This window comes from Oncorhynchus masou, unplaced genomic scaffold (genome assembly GCF_036934945.1).
Source record: "Oncorhynchus masou masou isolate Uvic2021 unplaced genomic scaffold, UVic_Omas_1.1 unplaced_scaffold_2487, whole genome shotgun sequence".
Classification (NCBI taxonomy): domain Eukaryota; kingdom Metazoa; phylum Chordata; class Actinopteri; order Salmoniformes; family Salmonidae; genus Oncorhynchus; species Oncorhynchus masou.
Window position 1 is genome coordinate 31,356 of NW_027008940.1, and position 18,645 is coordinate 50,000.

Below are 18,645 nucleotides of genomic sequence, written 5' to 3' on the forward strand. Positions count from 1 at the left end.
ACATTCTACAGAGAGAGGACCATGGACATGGACATTGGACATTCCACAGAGAGGACCATGGACATTCTACAGAGAGGACCATGGACATTCTACAGAGAGAGGACCATGGACATTCTACAGAGAGAGGACCATGGACATTCTACAGAGAGAGAGGACCATGGACATTCTACAGAGAGAGGACCATGGACATTCCACAGAGAGAGGACCATGGACATTCCACAGAGAGAGGACCATGGACATTCTACAGAGAGAGGACCATGGACATTCTACAGAGAGAGGACCATGGACATTCTACAGAGAGAGGACCATGGACATTCTACAGAGAGAGGACCATGGACATTCTACAGAGAGAGGACCATGGACATTCTACAGAGAGAGGACCATGGACATTCTACAGAGAGAGGACCATGGACATTCCACAGAGAGAGGACCATGGACATTCTACAGAGAGAGGACCATGGACATTCCACAGAGAGAGGACCATGGACATTCTAGAGAGAGGACCATGGACATTCTACAGAGAGAGGACCATGGACATTCTACAGAGAGAGGACCATGGACATTCTACAGAGAGAGGACCATGGACATTCTACAGAGAGAGGACCATGGACATTCTACAGAGGACCATGGAGGACCATGGACATTCTACAGAGAGAGGACCATGGACATTCTACAGAGAGAGAGGACCATGGACATTCCAGAGAGAGACCATGGACATTCTACAGAGAGAGGACCATGGACATTCTACAGAGAGAGGACCATGGACATTCTACAGAGAGAGAGGACCATGGACATTCTACAGAGAGAGGACCATGGACATTCTACAGAGAGAGAGGACCATGGACATTCTACAGAGAGAGGACCATGGACATTCTACAGAGAGAGGACCATGGACATTCTACAGAGAGAGGACCATGGACATTCTACAGAGAGAGGACCATGGACATTCTACAGAGAGAGGACCATGGACATTCTACAGAGAGAGGACCATGGACATTCTACAGAGAGAGGACCATGGACATTCTACAGAGAGAGAGGACCATGGACATTCTACAGAGAGAGGACCATGGACATTCTACAGAGAGAGGACCATGGACATTCTACAGAGAGAGGACCATGGACATTCTACAGAGAGAGGACCATGGACATTCTACAGAGAGAGGACCATGGACATTCTACAGAGAGGACCATGGACATTCTACAGAGAGAGGACCATGGACATTCTACAGAGAGAGGACCATGGACATTCTACAGAGAGAGGACCATGGACATTCTACAGAGAGAGGACCATGGACATTCTACAGAGAGACAGAGAGGACCATGGACATTCTACAGAGAGAGGACCATGGACATTCTACAGAGAGGACCATGGACATTCTACAGAGAGAGGACCATGGACATTCTACAGAGAGAGGACCATGGACATTCTACAGAGAGAGGACCATGGACATTCTACAGAGAGAGGACCATGGACATTCTACAGAGAGAGGACCATGGACATTCTACAGAGAGAGGACCATGGACATTCTACAGAGAGAGGACCATGGACATTCTACAGAGAGGACCATGGACACACAGAGAGGATGGACATTCTACACAGAGAGGACCATGGACATTCTACAGAGAGAGGACCATGGACATTCTACAGAGAGAGGACCATGGACATTCTACAGAGAGAGGACCATGGACATTCTACACAGAGAGGACCATGGACATTTCTACAGAGAGAGGACCATGGACATTCTACAGAGAGAGGACCATGGACATTCTACAGAGAGAGGACCATGGACATTCTACAGAGAGAGGACCATGGACATTCCACAGAGAGGACCATGGACATTCTACAGAGAGAGGACCATGGACATTCTACAGAGAGAGGACCATGGACATTCTACAGAGAGAGAGGACCATGGACATTCTACAGAGAGAGGACCATGGACATTCTACAGAGAGAGAGAGAGGACCATGGACATTCCACAGAGAGAGGACCATGGACATTCTACAGAGAGAGGACCATGGACATTCTACAGAGAGAGGACCATGGACATTCCACAGAGAGAGGACCATGGAGAGGACCATGGACATTCCACAGAGAGAGGACCATGGACATTCTACATGGACATTCCACAGAGAGAGGACCATGGACATTCTACAGAGAGAGGACCATGGACATTCCACAGAGAGAGGACCATGGACATTCTACAGAGAGAGGACCATGGACATTCCACAGAGGACCATGGACATTCTACAGAGAGAGGACCATGGACATTCTACAGAGAGAGGACCATGGACATTCTACAGAGAGAGGACCATGGACATTCTACAGAGAGAGGACCATGGACATTCTACAGAGAGACCAGGACCATGGACATTCTACAGAGAGAGGACCATGGACATTCTACAGAGAGAGGACCATGGACATTCTACAGAGAGAGGACCATGGACATTCTACAGAGAGGACCATGGACATTCTACAGAGAGAGGACCATGGACATTCCACAGAGAGAGGACCATGGACATTCCACAGAGAGAGGACCATGGACATTCCACAGAGAGGACCATGGACATTCTACAGAGAGAGGACCATGGACATTCTACAGAGAGAGAGGACCATGGACATTCCACAGAGAGGACCATGGACATTCTACAGAGAGAGGACCATGGACATTCTACAGAGAGAGGACCATGGACATTCTACAGAGAGAGGACCATGGACATTCTACAGAGAGAGGACCATGGACATTCTACAGAGAGAGGACCATGGACATTCTACAGAGAGGACCATGGACATTCTACAGAGAGAGGACCATGGACATTCCACAGAGAGAGGACCATGGACATTCTACAGGACCAGAGAGGACCATGGACATTCTACAGAGAGGAGGACCATGGACATTCTACAGAGAGAGGACCATGGACATTCTACAGAGAGAGGACCATGGACATTCTACAGAGAGAGGACCATGGACATTCTACAGAGAGAGGACCATGGACATTCTACAGAGAGAGGACCATGGACATTCTACAGAGAGAGGACCATGGACATTCTACAGAGAGAGGACCATGGACATTCTACAGAGAGAGGACCATGGACATTCTACAGAGAGAGGACCATGGACATTCTACAGAGAGAGGACCATGGACATTCTACAGAGAGAGGACCATGGACATTCTACAGAGAGAGGACCATGGACATTCTACAGAGAGAGGACCATGGACATTCTACAGAGAGAGGACCATGGACATTCTACAGAGGACCATGGACATTCTACAGAGGACCATGGACATTTACAGAGAAAGGACCATGGACATTCTACAGAGAGAGGACCATGGACATTCTACAGAGAAGGACCATGGACATTCTACAGAGAGAGGACCATGGACATTCTACAGAGAGAGGACCATGGACATTCTACAGAGAGAGGACCATGGACATTCTACAGAGAGAGGACCATGGACATTCTACAGAGAGAGGGGAATGGATTTTCTACAGAGAGAGAGGACCATGGATATTCTACAGAGAGAGGACCATGGACATTCTACAGAGAGAGGACCATGGACATTCTACAGAGAGAGGACCATGGACATTCTACAAAGAGAGAGAGGACCATGGACATTCTACAGAGAGAGAGAGGACCATGGACATTCTACAGAGAGACCATGGACATTCCACAGAGAGGACCATGGACATTCTACAGAGAGAGGACCATGGACATTCCACAGAGAAGGACCATGGACATTCTACAGAGAGAGGACCATGGACATTCTACAGAGAGAGGACCATGGACATTCTACAGAGAGAGGACCATGGACATTCTACAGAGAGAGGACCATGGACATTCTACAGAGAGAGGACCATGGACATTCTACAGAGAGAGGACCATGGACATTCATTCCACAGAGAGGACCAGAGAGAGGACCATGGACATTCCACAGAGAGAGGACCATGGACATTCCACAGAGAGAGGACCATGGACATTCTACAGAGAGAGAGGACCATGGACATTCTACAGAGAGAGGACCATGGACATTCTACAGAGAGAGGACCATGGACATTCCACAGACCATGGACATTAGAGGACCATGGACATTCTACAGAGAGAGGACCATGGACATTCTACAGAGAGAGGACCATGGACATTCCACAGAGAGAGGACCATGGACATTCTACAGAGAGAGGACCATGGACATTCTACAGAGAGAGGACCATGGACATTCTACAGAGAGAGGACCATGGACATTCTACAGAGAGAGGACCATGGACATTCTACAGAGGACCAGAGAGAGGACCATGGACATTCTACAGAGAGAGGACCATGGACATTCTACAGAGAGAGGACCATGGACATTCTACAGAGAGAGGACCATGGACATTCTACAGAGAGAGGACCATGGACATTCTACAGAGAGAGGACCATGGACATTCTACAGAGAGAGGACCATGGACATTCCACAGAGAGAGGACCATGGACATTCTACAGAGAGAGAGGACCATGGACATTCTACAGAGAGAGGACCATGGACATTCTACAGAGAGAGGACCATGGACATTCTACAGAGAGAGGACCATGGACATTCTACAGAGAGAGGACCATGGACATTCTACAGGACCATGGACATTCTACAGAGAGAGGACCATGGACATTTACAGAGAGGACCATGGACATTCTACAGAGAGGACCATGGACATTCTACAGAGAGAGGACCATGGACATTCTACAGAGAGAGGACCATGGACATTCTACAGAGAGAGGACCATGGACATTCTACAGAGAGAGGACCATGGACATTCTACAGGGGAAAGGAGGGAAACTCACTGGGGTCATATAATGGATAGCTGGGAGGTGACGCCTACAAGGGAAGAGTATAACATGTGTTGTGTAACTTTCTAAACGGGGGGCACTCAGCTGACAGCATCCTGGGAAATAAACACTTTTCTCTGGAGCTTTTGGTCTCAGTTCCTTATTGCAAAGAGGTTACAATAGTCTTCTACTGTTTAACACTGAGTTACATCATCCCGCTTCACTACACAGCCGTGATGTTCTCAACTCTCTGTGATACACTTCCTCTAACTGGGTGTGTGTGTGTGTGTGTGTGTGTGTGTGTGTGTGTGTGTGTGTGTGTGTGTGTGTGTGTGTGTGTGTGTGTGTGTGTGTGTGTGTGTGTGTGTGTGTGAAAAAGTATCCAATTTGTCATACTTGAGTAAAAGTAAAGATTCCTTAATAGAAAATGACTCAAGTAAAAGTGTCACCTAATAAAATATAACATGAGTAAAAGTCTAAAAGTATTTGTTTCTAAATATACTTAAGTATCAAAAATAAATATAATTGCTAAAATATAGTATCAAAAGTAAGTATAAAAAAGTAAAAGTATAAAAAAAGAAAATTATATAAAACAAACCAGACAGCATCATTTTCTTGTGTTTTTAATTTACTAATAGCCAGAGGCTCCAACACACAGACATCATTTACAAACCAAGCATGTGTTTAGTGAGTCCACCAGATCAGAGGCTTTAGTGACAGACTGTGTTCCTCTCCTCCTCTCCTCTCTGTCTGTTAACAAACTGTTCCTCTCCTCCTCTCCTCTCTGTCTGTTAACAAACAGACTGTTCCTCTCCTCCTCTCCTCTCCTCTCTGTCTGTTAACAAACAGACTGTTCCTCTCCTCCTCTCCTCTCTGTCTGTTAACAAACAGACTGTTCCTCTCCTCCTCTCCTCTCTGTCTGTTAACAGACAGACTGTTCCTCTCCTCCTCTCCTCTCTGTCTGTTAACAAACAGACTGTTCCTCTCCTCCTCTCCTCCTCTCCTCTCTGTCTGTTAACAGACAGACTGTTCCTTCCTCTCCTCTCTGTCTCTGTTCCTCTCCCTCCTCTCCTCTCTGTCTGTTAACAAACAGACTGTTCCTCTCCTCTCCTCCTCTCCTCCTCTCCTCTCCTCCTCTCCTCTCTGTCTGTTAACAAACAGACTGTTCCTCTCCTCCTCTCCTCTCTGTCTGTTAACAAACAGACTGTTCTCTCCTCTCCTCTCCTAACAGACAGACTGTTCCTCCTCTCCTCTCTGTCTGTTAACAGACAGACTGTTCCTCTCCTCTTCCTCTCCTCTCCTCCTCTCCTCTCTGTCTGTTAACAAACAGACTGTTCCTCTCCTCTCCTCCTCTCCTCTCCTCCTCTCCTCTCTGTCTGTTAACAAACAGACTGTTCCTCTCCTCCTCTCCTCTCCTCCTCTCCTCTCCTCTCTGTCTGTTAACAAACAGACTGTTCCTCTCCTCTCCTCCTCCTCTCCTCCTCTCTGTCTGTTAACAGACAGACTGTTCCTCTCCTCTCTCCTCTCCTCCTCTCCTCTCCTCCTCTCCTCTCTGTCTGTTAACAAACAGACTGTTCCTCTCCTCTCCTCTCCTCTCTCCTCTCTGTCTGTTAACAAACAGACTGTTCCTCTCTCTCCTCCTCTCCTCTCTGTCTGTTAACAAACAGACTGTTCCTCTCCTCCTCTCCTCTCTGTCTGTTAACAAACAGACTGTTCCTCTCCTCCTCTCCTCTCCTCAGACTCCTCTCCTCCTCTCCTCTCTGTCTGTTAACAAACAGACTGTTCCTCTCCTCCTCTCCTCCTCTCCTCTCTGTCTGTTAACAAACAGACTGTTCATGGACATTCTCCTCCTCCTCTCCTCTCTGTCTGTTAACAAACAGACTGTTCCTCTCCTCCTCTCCTCTCTGTCTGTTAACAGACTGTTCCTCTCCTCTCCTCCTCTCTTCCTCTCCTCTCCTCCTCCTCTCTGTCTGTTAACAAACAGACTGTTCCTCTCCTCCTCTCCTCTCTGTCTGTTAACAAACAGACTGTTCCTTCCTCCTCTCCTCTCTGTCTGTTAACAACAGACTGTTCCCTCTCCTCCTCTCCTCTCCTCCTCTCCTCTCTGTCTGTTAACAGACAGTTCCTCTCCTCCTCTCCTCTCTGTCTGTTAACAAACAGACTGTTTCCTCTCCTCCTCTCCTCTCTGTCTGTTAACAAACAGACTGTTCCTCTCCTCCTCTTCCTCCTCTCCTCTCTCTCCCTCCTCTCCTCCTCCTCTCTGTCTGTTAACAAACAGACTGTTCCCTCCTCCTCTCCTCTCTGTCTGTTCCTCTCCTCTCTCTGTCTGTTAACAAACAGACTCTCCTCTCTGTCTCCTCTCTGTTAACAAACAGACTGTTCCCTCTCCTCCTCTCCTCTCCTCCTCTCCTCTCTGTCTGTTAACAAACAGACTGTTCCTCTCCTCCTCCTCTCTGTCTGTTAACAAACAGACTGTTCCTCTCCTCCTCTCCTCTCTGTCTGTTAACAAACAGACTGTTCCCTCCTCCTCTCCTCCTCTCCTCTCTGTCTGTTAACAAACAGACTGTTCCTCTCCTCCTCTTCCTCTCCCTCCCTCCTCTCTGTCTGTTAACAAACAGACTGTTCCTCTCCTCCTCTCCTCTCTGTCTGTTAACAAACAGACTGTTCCTCTCCTCTCTCTCCTCTCTGTCTGTTAACAAACAGACTGTTCCTCTCCTCCTCTCCTCTCTCTCTCCTCAAACAGACTGTTCCTCTCCTCTCCTCCTCTCTGTCTGTTAACAAACAGACTGTTCCTCCTCTCCTCCTCTCCTCTCTGTCTGTTAACAAACAGACTGTTCTCCTCTCCTCTCCTCCTCTCCTCTCTGTCTGTTAACAGACAGACTGTTCCTCTCCTCTCCTCTCTGTCTGTTAACAAACAGACTGTTCCTCTCCTCTCCTCCTCTCCTCTCTGTCTGTTAACAAACAGACTGTTCTCCTCTCCTCCCTCTCCTCTCTGTCTGTTAACTCCTCTCCTCCTCTCCCTCTCCTCTCCTCCTCCTCTCTGTCTGTTAACAAACAGACTGTTCCTCTCCTCCTCTCCTCTCTCCTCCTCTCCTCCTCTCCTCTCTGTCTGTTAACAAACAGACTGTTCCTCTCCTCTCCTCCTCTCCTCTCCTCCTCTCCTCTCTGTCTGTTAACAAACAGACTGTTCCTCTCCTCCTCTCCTCTCCTCCTCTCCTCTCTGTTTGTTAACAAACAGACTGTTTCTCTCCTCTCCTCTCCTCTCTCCTCTCCTCTCCTCCTCTCCTCTCCTCCTCTCCTCTCTGTCTGTTAACAAACAGAGTGTTCCTCTCCTCTCCTCCTCTCCTCTCCTCCTCTCCTCTCTGTCTGTTAACAAACAGACTGTTCCTCTCCTCCTCTCCTCTCTGTCTGTTAACAAACAGACTGTTTCTCTCCTCTCCTCTCCTCCTCTCCTCTCTGTCTGTTAACAGACTGTGTTCCTCTCCTCCTCTCCTCTCCTCCTCTCCTCTCTGTCTGCTAACAAACAGAGTGTTCCTCTCCTCCTCTCCTCTCTGTCTGTTAACAAACAGAGTGTTCCTCTCCTCCTCTCCTCTCTGTCTGTTAACAAACAGAGTGTTCCTCTCCTCCTCTCCTCTCTGTCTGCTAACAAACAGAGTGTTCCTCTCCTCCTCTCCTCCTCTCCTCTCTGTCTGTTAACAAACAGACTGTTTCTCTCCTCCTCTCCTCTCTGTCTGTTAACAAACAGACTGTTCCTCTCCTCTCCTCCTCTCTGTCTGTTAACAAACAGACTGTTCCTCTCCTCTCCTCCTCTCCTCTCTGTCTGCTAACAAACAGACTGTTTCTCTCCTCTCCTCCTCTCCTCTCTGTCTGTTAACAAACAGACTGTTCCTCTCCTCTCCTCCTCTCCTCTCTGTCTGTTAACAAACAGACTGTTTCTCTCCTCCTCTCCTCCTCTCCTCTCTGTCTGTTAACAGACTGTGTTCCTCTCCTCTCTGTCTGGGTTTGTAAATATGTGTGTGTGTGTGTGTGAGTGCGTGCGTGCTTCTGTCTGTACACTTAGGGTTCAGGGTAGTTAACTGTGTCGTGCTACAGGACTGACTCATCTCAGTCCATCTCTCCCCGTAGCAAAGAGTCTGCGTCCCAAATGCCTCCTCTACTCACTATAAGGTGCCATTTGGTACAACAAGCTGTGAGTGAAGCTGGGGTCACAACCCTGCCATGGTGCATTCAGTACATCTGGTTGATCAGAGTCCCACTCAAAGCTACCATCTCTTCCATTGACATCTACAGTTAATCTCAAAGCTACCATCTCTTCCATTGACATCTACAGTTAATCTCAAAGCTACCATCTCTTCCATTGACATCTACAGTTAATCTCAAAGCTACCATCTCTTCCTGTGACATATACAGCACATCTGTCAGAGTGAAGGGGAAATGATGCTTACAGTACAGTAATAATAATAGTGTATATAGTATAGTAGTATAGCATAGTAATAATAATAGTGTATCTAGTATAGTAGTATAGTATAGTAATAATAATAATGTATATAGTATAGTAGTATAGTATAGTAATAATAATAGTGTATATAGGATAGTAATAATAATAGTGTATATAGTATAGTAATAATAATAGTGTATATAGTATAGTAGTATAGTACAGTAATAATAATAGTGTATATAGTATAGTAGTATAGTATAGTAATAATAATAATGTATATAGTATAGTAGTATAGTACAGTAATAATAATAGTGTATATAGTATAGTAGTATAGTACAGTAATAATAATAGTGTATATAGTATAGTAGTATAGTACAGTAATAATAATAGTGTATATAGTATAGTAGTATAGTATAGTAATAATAATAGTGTATATAGGATAGTAATAATAATAGTGTATATAGTATAGTAATAATAATAGTGTATATAGTATAGTAGTATAGTACAGTAATAATAATAGTGTATATAGTATAGTAATAATAATAGTGTATATAGTATAGTAGTATAGTATAGTAATAATGATAGTGTATATAGTATAGTAGTATAGTGCAGTAATAATAAGAGTGTATATAGTATAGTAGTATAGTACAGCAATAATTATAGTGTATCTAGTACAATAATAATAATAGTGTATATAGTATAGTAGTATTGTACAATAATAATAATAGTGTATATAGTATAGTACAGTAATAATAATAGTGTATGTAGTATAGTAATAATAATAGTGTATATAGTATAGTAGTATAGTACAGTAATAATAATAGTGTATATAGTATAGTAGTATAGTACAGTAATAATAATAGTGTATATAGTATAGTAATAATAATAGTGTATATAGTATAGTAGTATAGTACAGTAATAATAATAGTGTGTATAGTATAGTAATAATAATAGTGTATATAGTATAGTAGTATAGTACAGTAATAATAATAGTGTATATAGTATAGCAGTATAGTACAGTAATAATAATAGTGTATATAGTATAGTAGTATAGTACAGTAATAATAATAATAGTGTATATAGTATAGTAATAAGAATAGTGTATATAGTATAGTAATAATAATAGTGTATATATTATAGCAGTATATTATAGTAATAATAATAGTGTATATAGTATAGTAGTATAGTGCAGTAATAATAAGAGTGTATATAGTATAGTAGTATAGTACAGTAATAATAATAGTGTATCTAGTACAGTAATAATAATAGTGTATATAGTATAGTAGTATAGTGCAGTAATAATAATAGTGTATATAGTATAGTATAGTAATAATAATAGTGTATATAGTATAGTGTATAGTACAGTAATAATAATAGTGTATATAGTATAGTAGTATAGTACAGTAATAATAATAGTGTATCTAGTACAGTAATAATAATAGTGTATATAGTATAGTAGTATTGTACAGTAATAATAATAGTGTATATAGTATAGTACAGTAATAATAATAGTGTATGTAGTATAGTAATAATAATAGTGTATATAGTATAGCAGTATAGTACAGTAATAATAATAGTGTATATAGTATAGTAGTATAGCATAGTAATAATAATAGTGTATATAGTATAGTAATAAGAATAGTGTATATAGTATAGTAATAATAATAGTGTATATATTATAGCAGTATATTATAGTAATAATAATAGTGTATATAGTATAGTAGTATAGTGCAGTAATAATAAGAGTGTATATAGTATAGTAGTATAGTACAGTAATAATAATAGTGTATCTAGTACAGTAATAATAATAGTGTATATAGTATAGTAGTATTGTACAGTAATAATAATAGTGTATATAGTATAGTACAGTAATAATAATAGTGTATATAGTATAGTAATAATAATAGTGTATATAGTATAGTAGTATAGTACAGTAATACTAATAGTGTATATAGTATAGTAATAATAATAGTGTATATAGTATAGTAATAATAATAGTGTATATAGTATAGTAGTATAGTACAGTAATAATAATAGTGTATATAGTATAGTAGTATAGTATAGTAATAATGATAGTGTATATAGTATAGTAGTATAGTGCAGTAATAATAAGAGTGTATATAGTATAGTAGTATAGTACAGCAATAATAATAGTGTATCTAGTACAGTAATAATAATAGTGTATATAGTATAGTAGTATTGTACAATAATAATAATAGTGTATATAGTATAGTACAGTAATAATAATAGTGTATGTAGTATAGTAATAATAATAGTGTATATAGTATAGTAGTATAGTACAGTAATAATAATAGTGTATATAGTATAGTAATAATAATAGTGTATATAGTATAGTAGTATAGTACAGTAATAATAATAGTGTATATAGTATAGTAATATAGTACAGTAATAACAGTGTATATAGTACAGTAATAATAATAGTGTATATAGTACAGTAGTATAGTACAGTAATAATAATAGTGTATATAGTACAGTAATAATAATAGTGTATATAGTATAGTAATAAGAATAGTGTATATAGTATAGTAATAATAATAGTGTATATATTATAGTAGTATATTATAGTAATAATAATAGTGTATATAGCATAGTAGTATAGTGCAGTAATAATAAGTAGTGTATATAGTATAGTAGTATAGTACAGTAATAATAATAGTGTATCTAGTACAGTAATAATAATAGTGTATATAGTATAGTAGTATTGTACAGTAATAATAATAGTGTATATGTATATAGTGTATATAGTACAGTAATAATAATAGTGTGTATAGTAGTATAGTAGTAATAATAATAGTGTATATAGTATAGTAGTATAGTACAGTAATAATAATAGTGTATATAGTATAGTAGTATAGTACAGTAATAATAATAGTGTATATAGTATAGTAATAATAATAGTGTATAGTGTATATAGTATAGTAATAATAATAGTGTATATAGTATAGTAGTATAGTACAGTAATAAAAATAGTGTATATAGTATAGTAGTATAGTACAGTAATAATAATAGTGTATATAGTACAGTAATAATAATAGTGTATATAGTATAGTAGTATAGTACAGTAATAATAATAGTGTATATAGTATAGTATATAGTAATAATAATATAGTATAGTATAGTAGTATAGTAATAATAATAGTGTATATAGTATAGTAATAATAATAGTGTATATAGTATAGTAATAATAATAGTGCATATAGTATAGTAGTATAGTATAGTAATAATAATAGTGCATATAGTATAGTAATATAGTATAGTAATAATAATAGTGTATATAGTGTAGTAGTATAGTACAGTAATAATAATAGTGCATATAGTATAGTAATATAGTACAGTAATAATATAGTGTATAGTGTAGTATATTACAGTAATAATAATAGTGTATATAGTATAGTAATAATAATAGTGTATATAGTATAGTAGTATATAGTAATAATAATAGTGTATATAGTATAGTAATAATAATAGTGTATATAGTATAGTAGTATTGTAGTAATAATAATAGTGTATATAGTATAGTAGTAATAATAGTGTAATAGTATAGTATATAGTATAGTAATAATAATAGTGTATATAGTATAGTAGTATAGTATGTAGTAATAATAATAGTGTATATAGTATAGTACAGTAATAATAGTGTATATAGTATAGTAGTATAGTATAGTAATAATAATAGTGTATATAGTATAGTAGTATAGCACAGTAATAATAATAGTGTATATAGTATAGTAATAATAGTAGTGCATATAGTATAGTAGTATAGTATAGTAATAATAATAGTGTATATAGTATAGTAGTATAGTGCAGTAATAATAATAGTGTATATAGTATAGTAGTATAGTACAGCAATAATAACAATGTATATTGTATAGTAATAATAATAGTGTATATAGTATAGTAATAATAACAGTGTATATAGTATAGTAGTATAGTACAGCAATAATAATAGTGTATATAGTATAGTAGTATAGTACAGTAATAATAATAGTGTATATAGTATAGTAGTATAGTACAGTAATAATAATAGTGTATATAGTATAGTAGTAAGGTACAGTAATAATAATAGTGTATATAGTATAGTAGTATAGTACAGTAATAATAATAGTGTATATAGTATAGTAGTATAGTACAGTAATAATACTAGTGTATATAGTACATTAATAATAATAGTGTATATAGTATAGTATAGTAATAATTATAGTGTATATAGTACAGTAATAATAGTGCATAGAGTATAGTAGTATAGTACAGTAATAATAATAGTGTATATAGTATAGTAATAATAATAGTGTATATAGTATAGTAATAATAGTGCATATAGTATAGTAGTATAGTATAGTAATAATAGTAGTGCATATAGTATAGTAATATAGTACAGTAATAATAATAGTGTATATAGTATAGTAGTATAGTACAGTAATAATAATATTGCATATAGTATAGTATATAATAATAATAATAATAATATATCCCATTTAGCAGACGCTTTTGTCCAAAGCGACTTACAAGTCGGCTGGGGCCACTACTTTTACATATGGGTGGCCCCAGCGGGAATCGAACCCATGACGCTTGGCGTTGCAAGCGCCATGCTCTACCGACTGAGCCACACAGTAATAATAATAGCGTATATAGTATAGTAGTATAGTACAGTAATAATAATAGTGTATATAGTATAGTAATAATAATAGTGTATATAGTATAGTAGTATAGTAATAATAGTAGTGTACATAGTATAGTAGTATAGTGCAGTAATAATAATAGTGCATATAGTAGAGTAGTATTGTACAGCAATAATAATAGTGTATCTAGTACAGTAATAATAATAGTGTATGTAGTATAGTAATAATAATAGTGTATATAGTATAGTAGTATAGTACAGTAATAATAATAGTGTATATAGTACAGTACTAATAATAGTGTATATAGTATAGTAGTATGGTATAGTAATAATAATAGTGTATATAGTATAGTAGTATAGTACAGTACTAATAATAGTGTATATAGTATAGTAATAATAGTAGTGCATATAGTATAGTAGTATAGTATAGTAATAATAATAGTGTATATAGTATAGTAGTATAGTGCAGTAATAATAATAGTGTATATAGTATAGTAGTATAGTACAGCAATAATAATAATGTATATTGTATAGTAATAATAATAGTGTATATAGTATAGTAATAATAATAGTGTATATAGTATAGTAGTATAGTACAGTAATAATAATAGTGTATATAGTATAGTAGTATAGTACAGTAATAATAATAGTGTATATAGTATAGTAGTATAGTACAGTAATAATAATAGTGTATATAGTACAGTAATAATAAGTGTATATAGTACAGTAATAATAATAGTGTATATAGTATAGTAGTATAGTACAGTAATAATAATAGTGTATATAGTACAGTAATAATAATAGTGCATACAGTATAGTAGTATATTACAGTAATAATAATAGTGTATATAGTACAGTAAAAATAATAGTGTATATAGTATAGTAGTATAGTACAGTAATAATAATAGTGTATATAGTATAGTAATAATAATAGTGTATATAGTATAGTAGTATAGTACAGTAATAATAATAGTGTATATAGTATAGTAGTATAGTACATTAATAATAATAGTGTATATAGTACAGCAATAATAATAGTGTATATAGTATAGTAGTATAGTACAGTAATAATAATAGTGTATATAGTACAGTAATAATAATAGTGTATATAGTATAGTAATACTAATAGTGTATATTGTATATTATAGTAATAATAATAGTGCATATAGTATAGTAGTATAGTACAGTAATACTAATAGTGTATATAGTATAGTAATAATAATAGTGTATATAGTATAGTAGTATAGTAATAACAATAGTGTATATAGTATAGTAGTATAGCACAGTGATAATAATAGTGGATATAGTATAGTAATAATAGTAGTGCATATAGTATAGTAGTATAGTATAGTGATAATAATAGTGTATATAGTGTAGTAGTATAGTGCAGTAATAATAATAGTGTATATAGTATAGTAGTATAGTACAGCAATAATAATAGTGTATATAGTATAGGAATAATAATAGTGTATATACTATAGTAATAATAATAATGTATATATTATAGTAGTATAGTACAGTAATAATAATAGTGTATATAGTATAGTAGTATAGTACAGTAATAATAATAGTGTATATAGTACAGTAATAATAATAGTGTATATAGTATAGTAGTATAGTATAGTAATAATAATAGTGTATATAGTATAGTAATAATAATAGTGTATATAGTATAGTAATAATAATAGTGTATATAGTATAGTAGTATAGTATAGTTATAATAATAGTGTATATAGTATAGTAATACTAATAGTGTATACCGTATATTGTAGTAATAATAATAGTGCATATAGTATAGTAGTATAGTACAGTAATAATAATAGTGTATATAGTGTAGTGATAATAATAGTGTATATAGTATAGTAGTATAGTATAGTAATAATAATAGTGTATATAGTATAGTAGTATAGCACAGTAATAATAACAGTGTATATAGTACAGTAATAATAATAGTGTATATAGTATAGTAGTATAGTACAGTAATAATAATAGTGTATATAGTATAGTAGTATAGCATAGTAATAATAATAGTGTATATAGTATAGTAATAAGAATAGTGTATATAGTATAGTAATAATAATAGTGTATATATTATAGTAGTATATTATAGTAATAATAATAGTGTATATAGTATAGTAGTATAGTGCAGTAATAATAAGAGTGTATATAGTATAGTAGTATAGTACAGTAATAATAATAGTGTATCTAGTACAGTAATAATAATAGTGTATATAGTATAGTAGTATTGTACAGTAATAATAATAGTGTATATAGTATAGTACAGTAATAATAACAGTGTATGTAGTATAGTAATAATAATAGTGTATATAGTATAGTAGTATAGTACATTAATAATAATAGTGTATATAGTATAGTAATAATCATAGTGTATATAGTATAGTAATAATAATAGTGTATATAGTATAGCAGTATAGTACAGTAATAATAATAGTGTATATAGTATAGTAGTATAGTACAGTAATAATAATAGTGTATATAGTATAGTAGTATAGTACAGTAATAAAAATAGTGTATATAGTATAGTAATATAGTACAGTAATAATAATAGTGTATATAGTATAGTAATAATAATAGTGTATATAGTATAGTAGTATAGTACAGTAATAATAATAGTGTATATAGTATAGTAGTATAGTACAGTAATAATAATAGTGTATATAGTATAGTAATAATAATAGTGTATATAGTATAGCAGTATAGTACAGTAATAATAATAGTGTATATAGTATAGTAGTATAGTACAGTAATAATAATAGTGTATATAGTATAGTAGTATAGTACAGTAATAAAAATAGTGTATATAGTATAGTAATAATAATAGTGTATATAGTATAGTAATATAGTACAGTAATAATAATAGTGTATATAGTATAGTAATATAGTACAGTAATAATAATAGTGTATATAGTACAGTAATAATAATAGTGTATATAGTATAGTAATATAGTACAGTAATAATAATAGTGTATATAGTACAGCAATAATAATAGTGTATATAGTATAGTAGTATAGTACAGTAATAATAATAGTGTATATAGTACAGTAATAATAATAGTGTATATAGTATAGTAGTATAGTACAGTAATAATAGTGTATATAGTATAGTAATAATTATAGTGTATATAGTACAGTAATAATAATAGTGCATAGAGTATAGTAATAATAATAGTGTATATAGTATAGTAATAATAATAGTGCATATAGTATAGTAGTATAGTATAGTAATAATAGTAGTGCATATAGTATAGTAATATAGTACAGTAATAATAATAGTGTATATAGTGTAGTAGTATAGTACAGTAATAATAATATTGCATATAGTATAGTAATAATAATAGCGTATATAGTATAGTAGTATATTACAGTAATAATAATAGTGTATATAGTATAGTAATAATAATAGTGTATATAGTATAGTAGTATAGTAATAATAGTAGTGTATATAGTATAGTAGTATAGTGCAGTAATAATAATAGTGTATATAGTATGGTAGTATAGTACAGCAATAATAATAGTGTATCTAGCACAGTAATAATAATAGTGTATATAGTATAGTAGTATTGTACAGTAATAATAATAGTGTATATAGTATAGTACAGTAATAATAATAGTGTATGTAGTATAGTAATAATAATAGTGTATATAGTATAGTAGTATAGTACAGAAATAATAATAGTGTATATAGTATAGTAATAATAATAGTGTATATAGTATAGTAATAATAATAGTGTATATAGTATAGTAGTATAGTACAGAAATAATAATAGTGTATATAGTATAGTACTAATAATAGTGTATATAGTATAGTAGTATAGTACAGTAATAATAATAGTGTATATAGTATAGTAATAATAATAGTGTATATAGTATAGTAGTATAGTACAGTAATAATAATAGTGTATATAGTATAGTAATATAGTACAGTAATAATAATAGTGTATATAGTATAGTAATATAGTACAGTAATAATAATAGTGTATATAGTACAGCAATAATAATAGTGTATATAGTATAGTAATATAGTACAGTAATAATAATAGTGTATATAGTACAGTAATAATAATAGTGTATATAGTATAGTAATAATAATAGTGTATATAGTATAGTAATAATAATAGTGTATATAGTATAGTACAGTAATAATAATATAATATAGTAAACTGTGTCTGGTATCTCTCCAGTCCAAGACTACCTGTCTATTTCCCCGTTGCTTGGCAGGGTTTAACCTGAAGTTCTATTCTGACGACCCGCACAAAAACGGTTCAAATCCATTAAGCAATTAGTCATGACGCATTTCACATTCAACTGCTGGACTAAAGCTCCCTAAGAAGTAGAATAAAAACATGACCTAAGTACAGGAGTACAGTGTGTGATGTGTGTCCTGCACCATCTACTCACCGTGTACCCGGGTGCACAGACGCAGGCTCCGGTGAAGCCCTCACAGTCGGCTCCGTTGGCACACGCACATGCCTCCTTACATCCCTCGCCATAGTAACCTGACGGACAGGTCTCGTTGCAGAACAGACCCGCCCACCCCTCCGCACACGCACACTCCCCCGACAACGGATGGCAGCTGGGAATGGAGAAGAGTGGAGAATAGAAGAGAGGAGGAGAGGAGAGGAGAGAGGAGAAGAGAGAAGAACAGAGAAGAGAGGAGAACAGAGAAGAGGAGAGAGGAGAACAGAGGAGAACAGAGAATAGGCGAGAGGGGAAGAGAGGAGAGGAGAGAGGAGAAGAGAGGAGAA

General features: G+C 35.1%; 1 pseudogene; it reads right to left on the reverse strand.

Annotated features, from left to right (window-relative positions):
* Positions 1-18,645, reverse strand: part of LOC135533592 (multiple epidermal growth factor-like domains protein 10) — a 51,941-nt pseudogene that overhangs the window by 22,980 nt on the left and 10,316 nt on the right.